The sequence below is a fragment of the Trichosurus vulpecula genome, chromosome 4, assembly GCF_011100635.1.
Source record: "Trichosurus vulpecula isolate mTriVul1 chromosome 4, mTriVul1.pri, whole genome shotgun sequence".
NCBI classification, from domain to species: domain Eukaryota; kingdom Metazoa; phylum Chordata; class Mammalia; order Diprotodontia; family Phalangeridae; genus Trichosurus; species Trichosurus vulpecula.
In genome coordinates, this window is record NC_050576.1 from 374288934 (window position 1) to 374311528 (window position 22595).

Genomic DNA, 22595 nt, shown 5'->3' on the forward strand with positions numbered 1-22595 from the left:
TACATAGATGCCACTCTAACACCCTCCCTCAATTTGTTAGAATGGCAAAAATTATGTTAACTTTCATAAAATCCTGTTAGAGTTTGTGATAACTCCAAGAAGGAATTTTCCAATTTTTTAAATGGCATTTCACTATGCAAGACAGAAATTGAGATTTTAGAAATTTCTAAAAATGCATTTTTAAAAGTCTTTGTAAAGCTGCCTGTCTAGTAGTATATGATATCAAAACTCGTTAATATGAACATTGTGATGAACCAACATATGTCTGGTGAAGGAGAGCATCTACATGGAGTAAAAACCTCATGAAACCCTCTAAAAACACTATAGTATGGATGTTAGGCATGTCACTTGACATTGCATTATTTTACTAAAGGATATTATACACTTTCGAGGAGTTTTCTTATGTAAACATTTTATATGCAATCATCGGATATTACCATAATGGAATCTATCCATGTTTCTTTAATGTATCTCTAACCAAATTACTCCAAAAGGCAAATCCCCAAAGTATCTAAAAATGTATTATCTGTAAATTCATTTTTATTTCTGCAACTAAAATTCTCTCTGGAGAAGAATTCCCAGGCTGTTGCAGTTAGTTAACTTTTCCAAAGAAGAGCAGGCATCAATCAAAAAGACCTCATAACGTCTCTCACTGTTGCCCTTCTGCTTTTCTGCATTCTAAATTTCCCTCTACTCATGAACCACATACAAATTTAAAAACAAAATTGCTACCTTTCAATGTGGCTCACTCATTTGTTTCTTTGATCTGTATTCGTGTTTTTAAAAAACCTTTAATATATTGCCTGTTGCTCCTTCAGTTCTTCCCATATTTGCATGTGATTATATATGTAAGAGAACAAAGTATTTATTTGCCTTGTAAGGTTAACGTTACTTTTCTTTTGTGTTTGTGAATGTAGGTATGTGTGTGTGAGTGATAATTAGGAATACATTTTCTTTCACCACAACTGATACATCACAGCAAACCCTATGCAATGTACATTGATAGCAGTTAATCAGCTAATAGGAAAGAAAGATGTGGCCTTTCTTACTTTTCCATTGGGCTCAGCATCAATAAACTGCCATGATCCGATGCTACTTTGCTCTTAGTCTCACCCCTAGTTACACCAAGCTTTGGAAGTTGCCACTGGACATTTCCCCTACACACCCAACAATATGTTTAGATAACTAACTGACTAACTGAACTGTGCTTCATTATACTTTAGTAATGATGTGCCTTTAAAAAAAATCTAGCAAACCTCTTTTTTTCCCTAGGGATAACTTTAAAAAACAACCTCAATTACCTGTAGCTTTTGCTCCTTCCCCTAGAGTGGCAGGAAGATGTCAAGTCATATATTTTCTTTTATCTGCCTATTTGTTTTCTTATGTTCTTCTGGTAGTATCAGAAGGCTTCTTGTCATAAAAACAGGCATTCTCCAACACCTGTTTCTGCCACAGATCATTGCTCCTCTCAACTTTTCTTAGGCTGTGAACTGATTACTTTCAGGTGCTTCATAATTACTTTAAGTCTCCCTTCATTAACAAGCTGAGATGCAGCTTTTTCTAGCATTTCTGATGATGAGATGGCTGAGGATACTTTCCTACTACTACTGAGAAATTCCATCCATTTAAAAACCAGAATTCACAAATTAAGTTGTTTTTCTCTTCCTTTTTGACTCATAGTTTAAATATAATCAGCTCCAGAATTTAACCAGAGAGACCTCAGAACAGTCTTAGAATAGATAAGTTTCTGTCTGAAAATTATCCCTACAGTTAGACTGTATTCCTTTTCAATCAACAAAAATAGTTAGAATTATTGAAGGGCAAAGCCTAAGAGAAATAAGACCAATGAGGACACTGCATCTGGTCAGTGCTTAATGGATCAACATCGTAACAAGGGCTAATGTCTGACTAATAAGAGAAACTGTTTTTACAAAAGGGAAATGGTGTCCAATAAATATCAAGAAAATTGAGGTTGACTTTTTTCTATGTTACTTTCAGATTTTGTTTTATCTGTGGATAGGCACTGTTTAATTAGAAATATGACAAGATGCCACCACAGAAATTCAAGAGTCTTAGAATTTAAAGAGCCCTCTAAACAAGAATTGTCTATATGACAAACCTTTTTGCTTGAAGAAATCTAGTGAGAGGAAAGCTGCTAACTCCTTCAGCATCCCATTCTACTTCTGAATAGCTCTAATTATTAGGAGAGCCAGCTAGATGGCTCAGTGGATATAGTGCTGCAGGGGGCAGGAGTTGGGAGGACCAGAGTTCAAATTCAGCCTCAGATACTTAGGAGCCTATGACCTGCGCAAGTCACTTAATCTCTGTTTGGCTTAATCCATTGAAGAAGGAAATGGCAAAGTACTCTAGTATCTTTGCTAAGAAAACCTCATGGACTACATTGGCATGCTATGGTTCAAAGAGTCACAAGAGTCAGATATGACTAAATAACAATTTTTAAGGTTTTACTCAGATCAAAACACCTCACACTGTAGGTCTATCCTCTGTGACCAAGCAATAAAATTCTAATTTTTCTTTAATTTGACACTTCCATCTCCTTGCCTCCGCCACCCCACAAAAAACCCCAAAACATTTCAGGAATATGTCCTCCCTGAAACATCTTTACTTTGTCCAATTCATTGTTTTATTGTACAATCTTGAAGTTCTTTGCCATTCTGGTAATTCTCCTTGAATATTTTCTAATTTATTAATGGATATTCCACCTTACACTGAATACACCAGATGTAGTCTGACTGGGTCAGGATACAATGTGATCATCACCTCCCCTTGTCTGTATATTATATATTTCTTAACATGGCCTAAGATCACATTAGCTTATTTGGCTCCTAAATTTTAGAAGAAGCTGATATAGAAGTGAAATTAAAAGCCTGTCTACTTATGTACGAAAATTTAAAGTTCAGCTAGAATGAATTCAAAACTAAAAGAAAAACAAAACAGGTCATTAGTGTTTGCCAATGTTTGCCATTACATGACTGATGGTCACACAGTGACTCACAAGTCAGAAAACTGTACTAGCCACATTAAAGTGGGGAGGGGGGAAGATGCTTTTAAATGTTTAATGGTGCTACTAGGCAATTTTCAAATTACAGGAAGGTAAAGTATTCTGAAAGTATGATTTGAAAATCCAAAGTCTGCAGGAAATTATATCACTCCTTCTAGCTTTAAGTTAAATATTATATCTTGGAAATCCTACTCACATTATCATGCTCTCACTTCCTTCTCAAAATGGGCGGCAAACTTAGAGTCCTTTCCCCCTAGACTTACATAGTTTCTAAATACAAAGTATTTAGTCTGCTGTGGAGCTATCCAGGATAACTTTTTCAAATGATGTAATATTCAGCTTGACCTCCATGGTAAGCATGAAAAATTCCTAAGATTCCTCAATTCACCTTGTGCTGAATTTATCAAAGTTAAAGTTGATTTGTATTCAATTGTACCGATTTGTTAACAAGTTCTGGAATTTCTCTCTTTCTGACTGAGTTACTTTAAAGAAAATAGAACTGGAACTTTAAACACTCATCCAGGGGTGACTGTTCATAGAACACAGACTCTTATTCAACCACCTCCTCTCTCTCTTCCTCACCTACATATTCACTGTCTTCAACCCACTATTTTATTCCACCTACATATCCATTCATTCAACAATCTAGACACATCCAACAAATGATGCACTTTCACATAGCTACCCACACATTATTTTCCTTCACACATTGTCTCTTCTTTCTCACCCACTCACTGTAATGTCTTACTCACCAATCCATGTACTGTCTTTATATTTTTCCTACCATCATGTTTACTTGTACTTATCTTTCCCTATGATTCCTCATTGCTCTTAGTCTCTCCTTTTTCTCCCTACTCTTTTCTTCTCCTTCCCTCCTTCCCTCCTCTTTTTCTTCTTGTTTTTTTTTTGTTTGTTTGTCTCACTCCTCCTAATTACAAGCTATTATCTTAGCAACACCTAATGCTTGTGTAAGACTTTGACTTCCCAAAAATGTTTTCTCTCTGATATTTCATGTGGGAAGGTTGCAAGAGGGAATGCTAACTGATACCTCTGACAGGAATGAAAATTTAAGTGATGAATTGTATTTACTTAGTACTTCTATTTATAATGCTGTCTTATGAACTAAAAGGCTCTTTCTTGGTTATATTGTTTTCAGTTTTCAGCAAGTTATTTAAATTTATAAATCTTGCTTCCTAAAAGGAAATAACTTTGTCAAGTATGTTCAAGTGATAACAGTTTTGATCAAGACAGAAAATCTTAACTAAACAAATGATGAGAAGTCTTAAGCATTGAAGTTTATACAAATTTACAATTGATGAACTGGACAATTTATGTCCAGTGGTTGTTTGGTTTCAACAGAATCTCTCTTCCTTTCCAGGTATAACCCCCTCTATCCAAGTCTTTGTTCTTCATTATTTCTTGTTCCCTAAATTATATCCTATCCCTCACCATCATATTCAATTTGACATAAAACATACACACATTTCCACTATATTGGGAAAAGAAATTATTCAACCCTATTATCCCATCTAGGTAATATCCTATTTCTTTTCTGCCTCTTGATATAAATTTATTAAATGAGTGTTCTTAATTATTTACCTATATTTTCTTATGCTCACTCTCAATATATTGAAATCAGCTATCTGACTCATCCATTCCATGGAAATTGTTTTCTTCAAGGTAACTAATAGCTTTCTAATGACCAAATGAAATGAATGGCCCATTATTCATCTCCATTCTCTTTGATTCTTTGCAGCACTAGCCTGATAACCATATTCTCTCTTCTTGGACAATCTCTCCTCCTTTTGGTATGTTTTCCTGGTTTTCCTCTTATAATGACCATCTCTTTTCTCCATGATGGCTTCTCTCCCATTTATATCAATAATTCTTAGCATAAGGTCCATTAAATTGTTTTTAAAATATTTTGATAAATATTGCAATATACTTGATTTACTTTATAATCTTATTTGGCACATTTAATAACATTATTCTGAGCAGCCCTGCATAGTATTCAACAGATTGCCAAGAAGTCAATAACACTTACAAAAACGTAAAGAAAACCTACTTTACAACCCCCAGGACATACTCCCATGTGCATGCTTTCTCTCTCTTTCTCTCTCTCTCTCTCTCTCTCTCTCTCAAACACACACACACACACACACACACACACACACACACACACTTATTCTTTCATAGCTTCACTTTTATGCAAACCCCTTAAACATATCTATTATCTCCTTAAATTCTCATTCCAAATTTCCAATATTGCAATGGGCATTTTCACTTAAATAACCTTCTATAATCTCCAAAACTACATATAAAATTAAGTTCATCATCTATTACCTCCTTCTTCAAAAACAAAAATAAAACATCCTCATGACACAACATACCAAAACCCTCCACTGATATCCCCATTTACAGTTGATGATATTCCCTCAGTCACTCAGACTTGACACCTCAAAGCAAAATGAAATCTTTCTCCCTTACCTTTTGTGGTAAGTCATTTCAGTAATGTGAGACTCTCAATGACCCCATTTGGGGCTTTTCTTTGCAAATATACTGGAGTGGTTTGCCTCCAGATCATTTTACAAATGAGGAATTGAGACAAACAGGGATAAGTGACTTGCCCAGGGTTACACTGCTAGTGTCTAAGGCTGGATTTGAACTTAAGGGGCCCTGACTCCAGAGCCCATTCTTTACTATACCATCTAGTTGCTCTCTCCCTTACTTGCTAAATCCAATTAATCATTATGGCCTAAACATTGTTTCTTAACTATGTCTCTGTCACCTATCCCTTTCTTTCAATTTATTTTCACTTGCCTGGTACAAGGTCTTACTGATTGGACTGAACTGTCAAAAATGCCTCTTAACTAGTGCTCCTACCTCTAGAATAGGTCTTCTAATTCATTCCCTGTACTGTCTCTGATTTTATTCTAAAAATAAATGAATAATTTTTATTTTGTTAATTTATTAATGTTAACAATAATCAATTAAATTCCTTATCCTGGCATTTAGAACTCTCTAAGTCTTTTGTAGCTTCTTATACAACACTCTCATCCAAACATGATATGTTCAAGAAACATTAGACTGTTTCTGATCTTATCTTCTTCAGTTTCCAGGCCTTTCTGTACAGTTTTCTACATCTAGAATTAGTTTTTTCCTATCATATCTCTAATTTAACAAAGATTTATTTGTATTGTTTCTATTCCTCCAAAGCCAGTTTAGAAGTGATCCCTCCTTCCTTGGATCTCTGAAGTCACTCCATTTGACCATTCCTATACAATAATTTTGTATCATTATTATATTTATGTGTATACAGTATGCACATACATATATTACTATTATATCATATATGTATTTAAGATATAGATAGACAAAGATGCATGTATCTGTGTCTACAGTTATACTATATTGCACATATCTATATCTATCTATCTATTCACTTTTCCATAAATCTACAAAAATAGAGCATGTCTATGCTCTACTAGATTCCTATTTAATTTGCTTTTTTGGTGTGGTCATACGTTCTCAAAGTCTATGTTACAGGAGTTCAAATTACTCCAGCTTCTACCAAAGTGAAAAGGCTTCAAGTATTTCCCAGAGATAGATTGTATAATCTTCTTAACTTCCCTTAATGATAATTTCATCTTCCTAAATTCTATTCTAAACTGATTCTCAGGAAGACTGTAGAAATGTTTGCTGAAGTGGGAAAAAATAGGAATCTTGAGGAGAAATCACTACTCCTTACTAGATTTTGATGCACAAATAGGAGAAAGTAGGCATAGTCTATTGTGTGCTCAGGATTTGGGAAGAGCAGATTTCAAAGGCTTCAGAGGAAACATAAGTAGGATCACAGAGAATAAAATTCTACATTGGAAGCAAGCTCAGAGGGGATAGGAAACCTTCCACTGAAGTTCTGAAGACATGATAGAAAACAATCCAAAGGAAAAGATAATCAATAGACCAATGTGGATACACATAGAACTTAACAACTGACTTATTTATTTAAATGGAAACAAGGAATGATAGCAGAATGAATAGAAGAAGACAGTATGGTTCTGTAAAGAATATAAGAAATATTAAAGGAGAAGCTAGCAAAAAAAGCTAAAGACAACAAAAAGGTTATTTTTTAAGCTATAGTTAGAGAAAAAGGACTAAAGAAGCGATAGAATTGCTGCTTCAGATGGATGATAATAGACAATAAAGATTAAAAAATTCTTCAATAGTTATTTTGCTTCCATTTTCTTTGCTAAGAATGACTTTTTAAAATTAATTTTCATTTTTTCTAATTAATGAAGACCCATTTTTTCTCACTACTGCCAAAATCCTTAAAACAAATATGAATAGTCAAGCAAAAAAAATCCTGCATTGACCATGTCAAAAAAAAAAGCATACATTTCAATCTGTACTCTGAATTCATTATTTCATTGACAGGATGACACTGAGGTTGGATAGGTGACTAGAAGAGTGATGGTACCCCCATCAGTACTAATGAAATTCCAAGGAGAGGAGGATTGGGACAAGGGAAACCATAAGTTCTGGTTTTGGACATGTTGAGTTTGAAGGCCCTATGGGACATCTGCTTCAAGATGGAGGACTATATAAATCAGAATAAAGACTGGGGGTGAATGTATATATTATTTGCATGCAGATAATATTTGAACCCATAGGCGTTGATGAGGCTGCAAGGTGATTTAGTATAGAGTGAAAAGAAAAGACAACCTAGGGCAGAGCCTTAGAGGATATCCACATTTTAGTGGGCATGACATGGACAAAAAGACAAACAAAAGATGCTGAGGCATAATCTGGTACAGATAAAAAACCAAGAGGACTCTGTCATGAAAACCGGGAGAAGACAGAATAAGGAGGATTAGGTGAAAAGTGATTAACAGTATTAAATGCTGCAGAGAGCTCAAGGATAAGGATTAAGAAAAGACCATTAGATATGATAATTTAGAGACAGTTGGTAACTTTAGAAAGAGCAGTTCCAGTTGAATGATGTGGGTGGAAGCAAGACTGAAGAGGCTTTAGAATCAAGTGAGAGTGAAGAAAGTGGATTCATTGATTGTAGACAGCCTTCTCAAGGAGTTTGACCATGAAAAGGAAGTTACCTGGGATGGTCAGATCAAATAAGAAGTTTTTAAGGACAGAGGAGACATGGATATGTTTCCAGGTAGCAGAGGAGTAGCCAGTATAAATGGAGAGATTGAAGATTAGTGAGAGTGGGGATGGAAGAGGGGACAGTCTACTGCAGAAAATGGAACATTATAGGGTCAAGGGTGCACATAGAAGCATTTCCCTTGGCAAGGAAAATGGCTCCCTCTTCATATGAGACAGAACTGGAGGAGATAATGGGAAGGGGAGTGAGGAATGTGTGCAAGATATGAAACTGAGAGGACAAGGAGAGTTCTCAGCAAATGGTTATTTGTGTGTGTGCCTGTGTGTCTGTGTGAATTATAAGGAGAGTTTTCTCAAATGAGGGAAAAGGGGGAAAAGATGCTGTAGCAGAATGGAACAGCAAAACAACTAGTGAGAAGCAAAGTGATTGCCTTACTTCGGGAAGAACAAATTTGAGATAAAATAACAAATTTTTGTGAGCCCAGTCATCACAGTTTTGCAATTTCTTCCAGCTCCATCCAGTAGAATGTAAATAGGAGCAAAAAAGGCAGATGGTGGGAATAATCTAGGATTGGGGTTTGGCAAGGAATGAGAGCAAGAGGACAAAGGGAAAGGAATTTGACAGTAGAAGATAATGTAGAACAGTAGAACATTACATTCTATGCAGGTACCAGCTGGACTAGACAGCCACTGAAGACCGTTTCTGCCCTAATAATTTTGTGAGCAAAAATCATAAATCTTTTTAAACTACTAAGGAACATGTCGTTATGTTAGAAGGCCTCTCTGTATTTTAAAGTATTAGCTGTCCCCTCCCCACTGCAGACCAGTATGACTAAGAACAAATAAGTAAAAATGAAATATTCCAGAGACTGAGCAAAAATCAATGTTAATTCACACAGCTACCCAATCAAACACATCAAATAAAACCGGTGCCCCATCATTTGTTGACATGTCCAGGGCAGATACACAAATTGAGATACTCTAGTGTAACTGAAGCCAGATGGTTTACCATAAACACTAAAAGGATCAAGTGACTTTAACAGAAATCCTATCACAAAAGGCTTTATCAGCATTCTATTTTGTAGCAACATCAATTAGGAGAATTTGAGCTTTTAAAAACAGTTTTTAATATTTATCCCTCTTTCAGTAAGATAAATTGGATAAACTATAGCAGGTCAAGATCCATTTCCAAAGGGCTTTGTAACTAAAATAGGCAGATTCAAAACCACAGAAACAACAAATGCTAAAGAAAGTGGCATGGTCTTCATTCATTCCTTTAGGAACACAGAATGTCAGAGCTGGGAGGGACCTACTAAATCATATGGTTCAGGGTCAAACTCAAATTTTGACCACTAAACTGTACATAAGGATCCCTGCAGGCCACATATTGATTTATTTTTAAATGTAATGTTATCTATGTTGTGTTGTATTTTTATTTACTCTTCTTCCTGTTAAATATTTCTCAATTACAACTTAATCTGTTTCAGAACACACTTGGGTGTTGTGGACCACATGTTTGACACCTCTGATCTAATCCAACAATCTCATTTTTTCACAGAGGTAAATTAAGACCTAGAGAGGGGGAATGATTTGCCTAAAGACTCCAAGGTACCAAGTGGATGAGCTTAAATCCAAATCCTCTGCAAATTAATTACTTTTTCTATTACACTACCCCTATAGGAAGTATTTTCTTGCAAAGAATTATTATTTAAGGTCTTCTATAGAATTGACTTTTTTTTTATTCTCAACATATTGGGCAACATTCTCCCTGAAATTCAGTGAGGCAGATTTTGAAATTATATTAACTTTTCCTTCATATCACTGGAGTCCAATATAATAAATGACTCCTTCAATGCCCCCAAATGGAGTCCTTGTAGAATTGTAGGAAAAAACCATATTGTCATCTGCTTAAATGATGATATATGGCTTCTTCCTTATTGGTAATGAGAACAGGGTAGTTTCCAGGCAACCAATTTTCCTGCCTGTTTCAAAAAGAGATGATAAGCTGTTCCCTATAATGTCTTACAAGCAGAGTGGTTAAGGCAAACCCTATCAAAGGATGAGGAAGTAGAGTTTGTAGACGTTTTCTATCACTGAAAGAAGAAATCTTCTGAGATTGATTGTAAAAGGTATAAAGGACAAGACAGAAGCAGAGAGCCCAGTAGGTGGCAATTTAGTTTTGGTAGAGGAGCCAAAAACACCAATGGGGACAATCTGCTGTTCATTTCCCAAATAAATAGAAGCCCAGTTTAGATAATAAATACCCACTAGCAAAATGGAAGACAGACTCACAAAGTGTTTTTTTATCAGGCAAAAAAAATTCTTCTTAGCCATAGAAGGCAGAATAATGATTACAATAATAACACACTTATAACAATAATAATGAGAATGATAACAGCTCACATTTACACAATGCAAGGGTTTCTTAAGGAGGTAGGAGCACAAATATTACTGTCCACAAATTAAAGATTAAAAAAACAAACAAACTGGGGTGTTAAGTGATTTGCCCAAGGTCATACACCTAGTAAATGGTAGAACTAATTCAAGTCATCTAATTTATATTACTATATTACACTACAGAAAGAGAGAAAACAGGACAGAAAGGTATCATGGGATCAAAGATACTGAGCCAGAAGGAACCTTACAGGCTGCCACCCTCATTTTATTGATAAGAAAAGCTAAGTTAAAACCTGTCCAGCATCATACGTGTAAGCATCAGAGGTAGGATTTTAACTCAGGTGTTCTGACCTATTCTTTTCATTATACCATGTTCTGGAAATCTAACCTACAAAAATTTGATTCTGTTAAGTCATGTTTCCCGCCCCCCTTCTAAATATGAGTTTGCTTAAAGGGGATATGAAGAAAGGACCACATTAAACATTAGGTTGTTTATTTTAAAAGCAATTACCAACTATACGGAAATCTTATCACAGGTTGAATGGGCAAGGGTTTGAGCAAAAATAGCTAAGATTAAGCAGCCACTTAACTCCCCTATAACCATTTCATTGAAAACATAGAAAGACATGGGCATAGAACAAGTACCACAATGAATTGGAATGGGGAAATCCTAGGAAAGATCACAGTGTGTGATTTTTTCCAGATCAGGTCAGCATAGGAAGACAGATAAAGAAATTTAGAACTTTGCCCAAAAAGTAACCAAACTGTGCATATCTTGGACCCAGCATTACCACTATGAGGCACACAATCCAAAGAAATCAATGAAAGAGAAAAAGGACCCCAATGACAAAAATATTTATATCATCTCTTTTTGTGGTAGCAAAGAACTGAAAAAAATAAGAGGGTGCTCATCAACTGGGGAATGACTGAGTATTTATTCTATATGAATATAATGGAATATTATTGTGCTATAAGAAACAATGAAAGGAGATGTGTCAGAGAAGTCTGGCAATTAATGTACAAACTGATGAAGAGTGAAGTTGGCAGAACCAGGAGAGCATTTTCTACAACTTTATAAAGCCAAACTACTTTTAAAAAATACTTTGATAATCTCAGTGACTCACCATGATTCCAGAGGACTGATGATGAAACAGGATATCCACTTCCTGACAGAGGTGATGGATTTAATATGCAGGATGAGGCATGTGATTTTGTTGATATGGCCAATGTAAGAATTTATTTTTCTAAACTGTGCATATTTGTAACAAAGATTTTGTTTTCTTTTTCCAAAGTGAGATGTGGAGATGGGAGGAAAAGAAAAGATTTTGGGGGGGCGGTGTAGTCGGGGTTAAGTAACTTGCTCAGAGTCACACAGGTAGTGTGTGAGGCCAGATTTAAACACAGGTCCTTCTGACTCCAGGGCCAGTGCTCTGCCTGCTGTACCACTTAGCTGTCCCAAGAAAAGAATTTTGTTAATTTTTTAAAAAAAACTTTTTTTTAAAAAAGGAAATAGAAGAAGTCTGTTATATAATCTAGTTCAGTAATTCCGAAAGTATTCTGGAGAACCCTGGGAGCAATGGGGTACTGAAGCCAGTTCATACCTGCTTGTTAGGGCTGATTGTTTAATATTATGAACCAGTTATTAAACACAGCCAGTGTTCAGTTCAATCAGCTCCTTTATTTAAAAGAACTGGTATCAACCAGAGCAGAATATATTTTCAATACACTACTGTCTATTTTCAATGATTGTGGCCTTAATAATGAATATTTACCAGTAAATTCAACAGCTTTTTGTTCTGATGATGCCAATATAGTGCTGAGAAGAAAGTTTGGACTAGCTATGGAATTGTTAGGAAATTTTTCTAAACTCATCGTTTACCACTGTTTAAATCAATGGTATCAAACTCAAGTGAAAAGAAATCACCTCAGGCCAAATGCTGACTTAGAAAACCACAAATTAACATCATTTATGTTAAGTTGTTTCCTAATGGGAAAAGGAGGATCCAAGGCTTGACCCCTTTTCCACCAAAAACCAGTTTCACAATAAACATACTTATCTAGTTAATAGCAAAATTATAATTAGAGAAAGTATACATAGGAAAATATATACCAGGCAATACAAAGTAAAGGAGCTCTCCCATTAGGAGTGAGGTAACAGCTTAACCAAGAGAGAGAGAGATCTCTCCGAAGGGGTAATTCCCCAAAGTCTCTAATGTAGCAAGATGAGAATAGAAACATGATGGAGACTGTTAGCTCCTCTCATGTCAGCTTCTTCCCTGAGTCTTATTCTCCCATCAGGTTGGCATTGTCTATCTTCTCTCTTAAAATGGAAGCCAGAAGTACCCAAAGCCACCAGAGAGCTCAAAGAAACTAGAGGCCCAAAGTAGGCCATTGACTAAAGAGTCTGGAGAGAATGAAGAACCCTAAAGAAAGTGAAGCTCTCCTCTCTCCCATTCTCAACAATTCTGTTCTGCCCCTCATGCAGGCTCAGGGCACTGATCTCCAACAATGAGGAGAAAGCCCCATACCAACAGACTTTGAAACTGGAGCTACACTAAGAAAAATAATGATTTTACAAAAATAACAATGATTTTATAACACGTTCCTAAGGAAAATGAGCAATTTCCTTCATATTTAAGCTGGAGCAGTGAATTATTAAAATTTTCCTATTTTATAAAATGCATGAAAGATTACTTAAGCTTGCATTTGATTTCAAAAATCCTTGCAAATATCTAAGAGTTTCCAGATGTTTTCTACAGCCAGTTGAGAAAATTAAGAACTATTTTAAAAATCATACTTAGAACAAAATTTCTGACAATGTGGTAACATATTTTCTGGCTAAAAACACCAAAGGGTATTTCTATCTCTGCGGCTTTCAGCCTCTCTGATTTTTCTTTATCCCAACAGTCATAGAAATTATTTCTGATATCAACCCAAACATATGAAAAGAAAACTCCCCATTGTCCTCATATATTTTTTTCTGACAAAATAAAGTTTTTACAGATCAGTCTGACAAAGAATTGATAGGAAATGTGCAAATGAGATATTATGTATGCAAAGAACTATAAATACACAAATTATAATGTGCTAGGAAGGAGAAAAATCTCAACAGCTGAGATTCACATGTCATGATAATCACCAGAGAACAAGGACATAGAAAAGTTGTCAGGATGAGATATTGAAGTCCTCTAGTTCAAAGATGAGGAAAAAAAATACTTCAATGCAAGTCAGCTGAATTAAAAGAGCAAGCCTAATATATACTAATGATGATAGTAATAAGAAACATTTATATAGCACCTTAAGATCTGCAAAGCACTTTACAATGATTATTTTATCAATCCTTCCAACAATCCTGGGAGGTAGGTGCTATTATTATCCCCATTTTATAGATGATGACACAGAGGCAGACCCAGAGTCATACAGTTACTAAATTTCTGAGGCTCAATTTGAACTCAAGTCTTCCTGACTCTAGGTCCCCTGATCTACACATTGAGCCACCTAACTGCCTCCTATATTATAGTTAACACCTAAGATGCATTTTGTTCATTCAAAGTTAAATAATTTGTTTATTTTTTTTTTGGTTTTTGTCTTTGTATCCCAAGACCTAGTGTAGCACTTGGCACATACTCATTATAATGTAAGTATTTGCTGATAGCTTCCTTGATTAAGGGGCGCCCATCTTCCTCACCTTCCTCATCTGTAAAATGAAAGGGTTAGTTAGACTGAACACTCTGCAAATTCTCTTCCAATGATAAATAGATGATGCTGGAGTTTGGGGACTTGCTAATATCATTTAATTCCCTTAAACAAATACAAAATCTGTCAAGGTCTGCCAACTTCTGGACCCACAATTCCTTCTCAGATTCTTCTTGCCTGAAGCAAGTACACATATTTATCATGACTTGGTCTCCAAAGTTTCCACTCTGGATCAGCTCTAGCCATTATTCCAGCCAATGCAGCAGGTCACTAACTTTCACAAAATGTTGAGATACTGTGACCAAGCAAGACAGGATTGATAGGTATATAAAGAGCCTAGAAACATCACCAGAATTTGTTTTGTTTTGTTTTACAGAAAAATTTAGCATGTCTCCATGACTCTGAATTGTTTTCCTTTACAGGATAGAAAATAACTGCTTTGGGACAGCTAGGTGGCGCAGCGAGTAGAGCACTGGCCCTGGAGTCAGGAGGACCTGAGTTCAAATCCGGCCTCAGACACTTGATACATAGACTAGCTGTGTGACCTTGGGCAAGTCACTTAACCCCAATTGCTCTGCCAAAAAAAAATAGAAAATAGCTACTTCTATATTATTCCTAATGTATGAACTTAAAAAAAATTATTCAACTGAGAAGAGTATGGCTAATAGAGTTACTTTAGGACAGAATCTCTTAGGCTTTTTTTCATGTCATGGTCCCTTTTGGCAGTCTGGTGAAACCTATGGATTCCTCAGAATAATATTTTTAAATGCATAAGAAAAAATATATATCATTAGTCTATAAACAAAAAACATTTATTAAGCTCCTACTATGTGCCAGGCACTGTGCTAAGCACTAAATCACAAAAGAAACCAATTATACTCAAAAATAGTTATCAAAAATTCACAGACCTCAGGTTAATAACCTCTGCCTCAGATGGTAGAATAACGGAGGGCTTAGTACAAAGTAAAACAAAGGATGTAGAAAAATATTTATAATTCTTTTGGGGTAGCAAATAATGGGAATCTGAGCAGGGTGTTCATCAATTGGAGAATGACTAAAGAAGTATGGTTATATGAATATGCTGGAACATTATTATGCTATAAGAAATAATGAAGGGCGATTTAGAGAAAAGGGTGGTACCACAAGCAAATTAGGACAACAAGTAATAGTTTACTTGTCAGATCCATGGAGAAGAGAAGAATTTATGACCAAACAAGAGATAGATATAAAATGGATACCTCTGTTTATATTAAATTTAAAAGGTTTTGTACAAACAAAACCAACACAACCAAGATTTGAAGAAAGTGGAAAACTGGGAACCAATTTTTACAGCAAGTGTCTCTGATAAGTGTCATTTTTTAAATACAGAGAAATTAGTGAAGCTTATAAGAATACATGTCATTCCCCAACTGATAAATAGTCAAAGGATATGAACAGGCAGTTTTCAGAAGAAATCAAACCTATCTATAGTCCTAGGGAAAAAAAAAAACTCTAAGTGACCATTGATGCAAATTGCGCATTAAAACAGCTCTGAGGTACTTTCTCACACCTATCAGATTGGCTAACACGATAGACAAGGAAAACAATAATTGTTGGAGGGAATGTCAGAAAACTAGGACACCAAGGCACTGTTGGTGGAATTATGAAAGTTGAAACAAGTTTTCTAAAGAGCAATTTGGAACTGTATCCAAAGGGTTATAAAATTGTACAGATCCTTTGATCCAGCAATACCACTACAGGGAGAGTGGGGAACCTATTTGTACAAAAATATTTACAGCAACTCTTTTTTGCCGTGGCAAAGATTTGGAAATTGAGGGGATGCCCATCAACTGGGGAACAGTTGAACAAGTTGTGGTAAATGACTGTAATGGAATACTATTGTGCTATAAGAAATGACAAGCAGACTGATTTCAGAAAAACCTGGAAAGGCTTACATGAACTGATACAAAGTAAAGTGAACAGAACCAGAAGAACACCGTACATAGTAGCAATGATATTGTGTAAAGATCAACTGTGAATTGATGATATAATGATTTAATACAACATAATGATCTAAGACATTAGATACAATATAATGATCTAAGACAATTCCAAAAGACTCATGATAAAAAATGCTTTCCACATCCAGAGAAAGAACTGATGGAGTTGGAATGCAGATTGAAGCATACTATTTTTCACTTTCTTTGTTTTTTTCATGCTTTTTTTCCTTTAGGTCTGTGTCCTCTTTCACAACATGACCAATATGGAAATATGTTTTGCATTACTTCACATGTATAAACTACATAGCAAATTGTTTACAATCTTAGGGAGGGAGGAAATGAGAGAAGGGGGGAAATTTGGAACACATTTTTTAAATGAATGTTAAAAATTATTTTTACATGTAATTGAGAAAAACATTATTTAAAATAAAAAAGAAATAACGAAGGGGATAGTTTCAGGAAAGTCTGAGAAGATTTGTATGAATTGATGCTGAGAAACAAAATCAGAGAATAATTTATACAAGGATAACAATACTGTAAAGACATTTGAAAGACATCTAAACTACAATTAGTTTGATGACAAACTGCATTTCCAGAAGATTGATGCTACCCCCCAACTTATATGTGTGTGTGTAATGTATGTGTGTATACATACATATATAAATTCAACTCAATAAACATTTATTAAGTATCAAATATGTTTTTGATATGTATTTACACACATTGTGTGTGTGTGTGTGTGTGTGTGTGTGTGTGTGTGTGCATGGACAGGTTTTCATTTTGTTTGTTTAGTTGTTCTCAGTTGTGCCCACTTGTTCCTGACCCCTTTCGGGGTTTTCTTGGCAAAGATACTAGAGAGGTTTGTCATTTCCTGCTCTAGCTCATTTTATAGATGAGGAAACTGAGGCAAACAGGGTTTAGTGACTGGCCCAGGGTCACAAAGCTAGTAAGTGTCTGAGGCTGGATTTAAACTCAGGTCTTCCTGCCTCAAGTCCTGGCACTCTATCCCCTGCTCCACCTAGCTGCCTATATAAAAGCACACACGCACACACACACACACCCCTCAAATACATATATGTATGTATATCCATATATGTATATATATCTCTAGCTATTCTTTTGAATGGGGCCAATGCAGAATTTTGTTTTGTTTAACTATATATATATTTGTGAGAGGGGTTTCTTTTTCTTTTCTTTATAAATGTGGAAAGGTATACATGGGAGGGAGAGAGGGTAGATTTTTACTAATTTAGAAAAACGTTAACTAAAAAAAACCAAAAACCCTGCTGTAGTGTATCTCATTTTTTCCCCAATTCTGCTATACCTTTATAAATATTCTAGGAGGCTGGCCAATGAGGACACAGTCTATCTGTAGAAATAAGATGAAATAAGAACAAAACCAGAATAAAAAGAACAATCACAACCCACTATGCTACCACAACTGAGAACACAAAAGAAATAGAGAAACAGCTTTTACAATATAAAATTTCTGAACAGAATAACAAATCCAATTTCAGAAAAAGAAATAGAACTTACAAGTAAAGGAATTTGCAAAGAAAAAAAAATTCCTGATCTTCATGGATTGATTAACTGGAGACTTCTATAACATTTTTAAAGAACAGTTAGTACCAACATGACACAAAATATTCTCAAAAATTGCGAAAGCACCCTATCAAAATCCTTTAATGGGGTAATTGTAGTCTTAATATTTAAAATGAGAAAGATAAAGCACAAAAGGAGAACTCCAGACTAATATCATTAATGAATATCTATTCAAATATTTTCAATGAAGTCCTAGCAAAGAGACTATAGCAATTCATCTAAGAGATCACTCATTATGGGTAAATGGGATTTACACCAAGAATAGAAGGATGCATAGTTAAATAGATAATTAACATTAGGAAAACAAGCAGCATAATTCAATATGATTTTAGTCATATTGAATCAAAAAATACTCAAACCATTTGATTTTCTCAATAGATGCAGAAAAAGCCTTTAAAAATACAACAATCATTTATGCAAAAAACAAACAAACATAAAATATAGGCATATAGGGACCTTTATAACATTATAAAAATCATCTCTCTAAAACCCCAAACAAGTATCATATGTAATGGGGATACATTAGAACTAGAATCAAAACATGCCTAGAATAATAGCACTAGCCTTCCCAGGGCTGTTATGAGGATAAATGACATAATATTTGTAAAATATTTTACAAACCTTAAAGCATCTTATAAGCTATTATTTTTATTATACAATAAATGCAGGAATAAATCAGTCATCCAGTCTCCCCTACTATCCTTATTTATTGATGACATGATGGTATACTTAGAAAATCCTAGGGAATTAGCAAAGATACCAAATGAGACAACAGCTTCAATCCTAGGCTAGAAAACAAACCCTAAAATCAGCAGCATTTTTATATGACAATAACAAAATCTAAGAGATAATAATAGGAAGAGGAATTTCATTCTCAATAATTAAAAAATGCATAAAATATTTGGGGATCAATTTATCAAAGCACACAAAATATTTGTATAGATTCAATTAAAAAGTATTCCACAAAGAAATAAAAAAAAAGTTTACTTAGCTGTAGAAACATTCATTTCTCATGGCTAGGCCATATCAATAAAATAAAAATGACAATATTACGAAAGTTAATATACAGTTTTGATGCTATACCAAATTATCAAATCTTGCTATTTATAGGACTTGATAAAATAATGATGAAATTTCATTTTGAAAAACAAAAGAGGGGCAGCTAGGTGACACAGTGAGTACAGCACCGGCCCTGGAGTCAGGAGGACCTGAGTTCAAATCCAGCCTCAGACACTTGACACATGTACTAGCTGCGTGACCTTGGGCAAGTCACTTAACCCCAAATGCCCTACCCCCCCCCAAAAAAAACAAACAAAAAAAAAGAAAAACAAAAGAACTAGGATATCATGGAAAATAATGAAAAGATGTTTAAATTAAAGAAGGATAGAACTTCTAGAACTCCAAGGGTATTATGAAGACCAGTCATCAAAGCTTTCAAATATGGCTTAAAAAAATAGGTAGAACAATGGAACATCCGAGACTAGGGAGAATCAGGGAAAAAAATGTAACTCAACAACACAGTGCTTGATAAACCAGGAAACATAAGTTACTTAGGAAAGCATGCCTGATTAAAAAAAAATAACTGCTGGGAAAACTGAAAACTAGTCTGACAGAAACTGGCCTTATACCATATTCCATGATACATTTTAAGTGGATATGTGATCTAAATGTTACATATCATTCTATAGAAAAAAAACTGTAAAAGAAGCAGATCATATGCCTTTTACAGCTAGGAGTATTTTTTTAACCAAGAGAAATAGAGGCAATCATAGATGATAAAATAGAAAATTTTGATTACATGAAGCTGAAAAGATTCTGCACAAAATTAACACACCTAGAATAAGATGAGAAGTGGTTGAATGATTAAAAAGTCTTTGTTTCAAGTTTCTCTGGTAAGGGCATGATATCCAAGAAAAATAAACAATTAACAGATATATAAGCAGAAGACCAAAAGCTATTCCTCTACAGATAAATGGTCAAAGAATATGAACAAACAATTCTCAAAAGAATCACAAACTGAAAATTAGCACAGATGACAAAAGAGAATAGTCCATATTGGAGGGGCTGAAAAAACTTGGTGCCTTGTTGCTTGGTGGAGCTGTAAATCAGTATAACCATTTTTGAAGGAAATTTGGGATTATTCAAATAAAATGCCTAAAATGTCCCATTTTGGGGTGTGTGTGTGTGTGTGTGTGTGTGTGTGTGTGTGTGTGTGTGTATGTGTGTGTCTCCATACCCTCTGACCCAGAGATTCCAGTATTAGACCCCAAGGATGACATTGTTAAGAACATTCCCACACACAGGATATGTATAGCAGAACTTTTTGTGGTAGCAAAGGATTGGAAACAAAGTAGATATCCATTAGTTAGTGAATAGATAAACAAATTGTGATTTGTGAATATAATGAAATATTACTGAGCTGTAAGAAATTATGAGTATGATGAATATAGAGAATTAGGGAATGATCTACATTAATTGATGCAGAGTGAAGTAATCAGAGTCAGGATAACAATATATACAACTACAACAATGTAAATAGAAAGAATCTCAAAATAAATAAAAAAATCGAATGCTATAAAATTTCTAAGAACAAGTATGGCTCCAAAGAAGAGATATGAGGAGACACTCCCACCTAAGGATGTGAAATGTTTAACAACTGGATGTCTGAAGAAAATATACATGACACACTTTAAGCTTAACCTGTATTACTAATATTTTCCCATCAGTTTCAACAAAACAATAAATCAAATCTACTGACTTCTGAGTTGTAAATGTTTGCACTGAAAATTTAATATTTGGTTCTCACAAGCCAGTTTAAGCTTGCTCAAACTGGTATACTCCTGCCTCTTTTACAGAGATAGGAGATCCACAAATTTGGTGGACCATATTACACATATTTTCATATGGGGGGGGCCTATATTGGTTACTTTTGCTGATTTTTTCTACTATTTCTATTTTAATGTTTTAAAGAATATTATTTGTCAAATGGGATGGGGCTTTGGGAGGAATACTGTGGGAAGCTTTTATGGCGCAAAAATATAAAAGATACCAATATATATATATTTATTTTAAAAAAGAATTTTTGCCTTAGGGAATCTTTTAGTCCCATCCAATTCTACTGCATTTTTATAAATATAACGAAACTAGCCAATGATAGTCTCAGTCCATGGAGCTTACTCGAATTTGTCCTATGTAGTGGGTTATATGTAAAGCATGAACACTAGTCTCTGCCTGCTGCCAGTCCAAAATGTGGAATTTTGGGAAGTCAATTTCCAGGTGTAAGTGGGGCCAGAGAAGATGCTACTTTACCTTTCTAAAGTACTTCTATAGTACTTAGCAAATATAGTACCACATACTCAAAGTGTTCCTTTAATATTTATTTACTTACTGTAAGGAAGTACAGTAGTCATGGAAATTTTCCCCATAATGATTTGACATAGAGACATTAAAAGAAAATAGTTTTAAGAAACTGGGTTAAGATTGAGTGTTTATTGTTTGAAATATAAACTTCCAAAGCAATGTTAATAGTTTTACACATTAATTAGATTCTAAAGCTCCCATTAATTGTATTGTTCAATATATGAAATAAGCAACTTTATTTGAGAAAAGTCTCTAAAAATACTCTTGCCTAGCTACTGAATTTCTTTTCACACTGTATATTTGTACACATATTCCATGTTTGTTTTTTGTATTTTATTTCCTTCCTAATACAAATGGTTCCCCAGACAGTTCATTCATTGTTCCTGTCATAGACACTTCATATTTTTGACAGCAGAAGCTTACCTAGAAATTTAATAATTGGTACAATCCTGTTTTGTTTCATATTTTCCTTCCCAAATGCCATTTTAAGGTAAAAATATAAATACATTTCAGAAAAGCAATAATGGTCTTGGAAACAAATGAAAACAGAGTACTGTCAGCTTTTATGCCTTGAAAGATTCCTTTTTGAATGTACATGTGGTTTACTTACTTTTCTTGCTGTTTGATATAATCATGTTAAATTTTTTTGTTTTGCTTGATTTTTATAAAACATCTATTTCTAAAAAGCATGCATTTGAATTAAAATTTTTTCAAATTATCTCATCTTTCCAAGAGACACTAATACAAACTGACAACTTTAGAAAATCCATTATTCATTTTGTTGTTCTATTATTAAATTACAAGAGTAATTACTTGTTCATAGCTATTATCCTATCACATTCTTATTAAAGAACTTTGTTTTATTACTGATTTTTGTTCTTCATCTTATGCGTTATTTTTCCCACTTGTTGGAAATGATAAGAAAACATAATAAAGCTTGTAGGAAAAAAAATGTTGTCTTAAAGTACATGTATATACCTTTGCGATGATTTGCTCAGAGTGTTTTTCTGTTGGTAGATCATCTATCTATCAAACTTAAGTATGTGTGCATGTATATATGTAATAATGTATGTAGGTCCATTTGTTAAAACTTCCCACATGTAAAAAGGAACATATTAGTCTTGCTATTATGAATAGAATAAGATTTTACTACGTTCACTTTTTTTGGTAACTGGCATTTTAAGAAAACAAATTGTTTTTCAACAAATATGGTGGAATATCGTTCTGTTGTACCACCAGACCACACACTGCAATGTGACTTCTGGATCAGACAATCTAGAGAGGACCATAATGATTAAGACTTCTCCATTTATCCCTGTCTAGAGCCAGAGGAAGTGATTTTCCCTCCCTCTTTTATACTTTATTCCCTTCCAAAGATGAGATAAAGAGGTAACCCCAGAGGTTACTATGAAGTACTTTTT

The 22595-nt window shown here is 34.5% G+C and overlaps 1 protein-coding gene across 2 annotated transcripts in view; it reads right to left on the reverse strand.

The window, feature by feature from the left end:
• Positions 1-22595, reverse strand: part of NALCN (sodium leak channel, non-selective) — a 502757-nt gene that overhangs the window by 439468 nt on the left and 40694 nt on the right. The gene's annotated exons all lie outside the window — the stretch shown is intronic.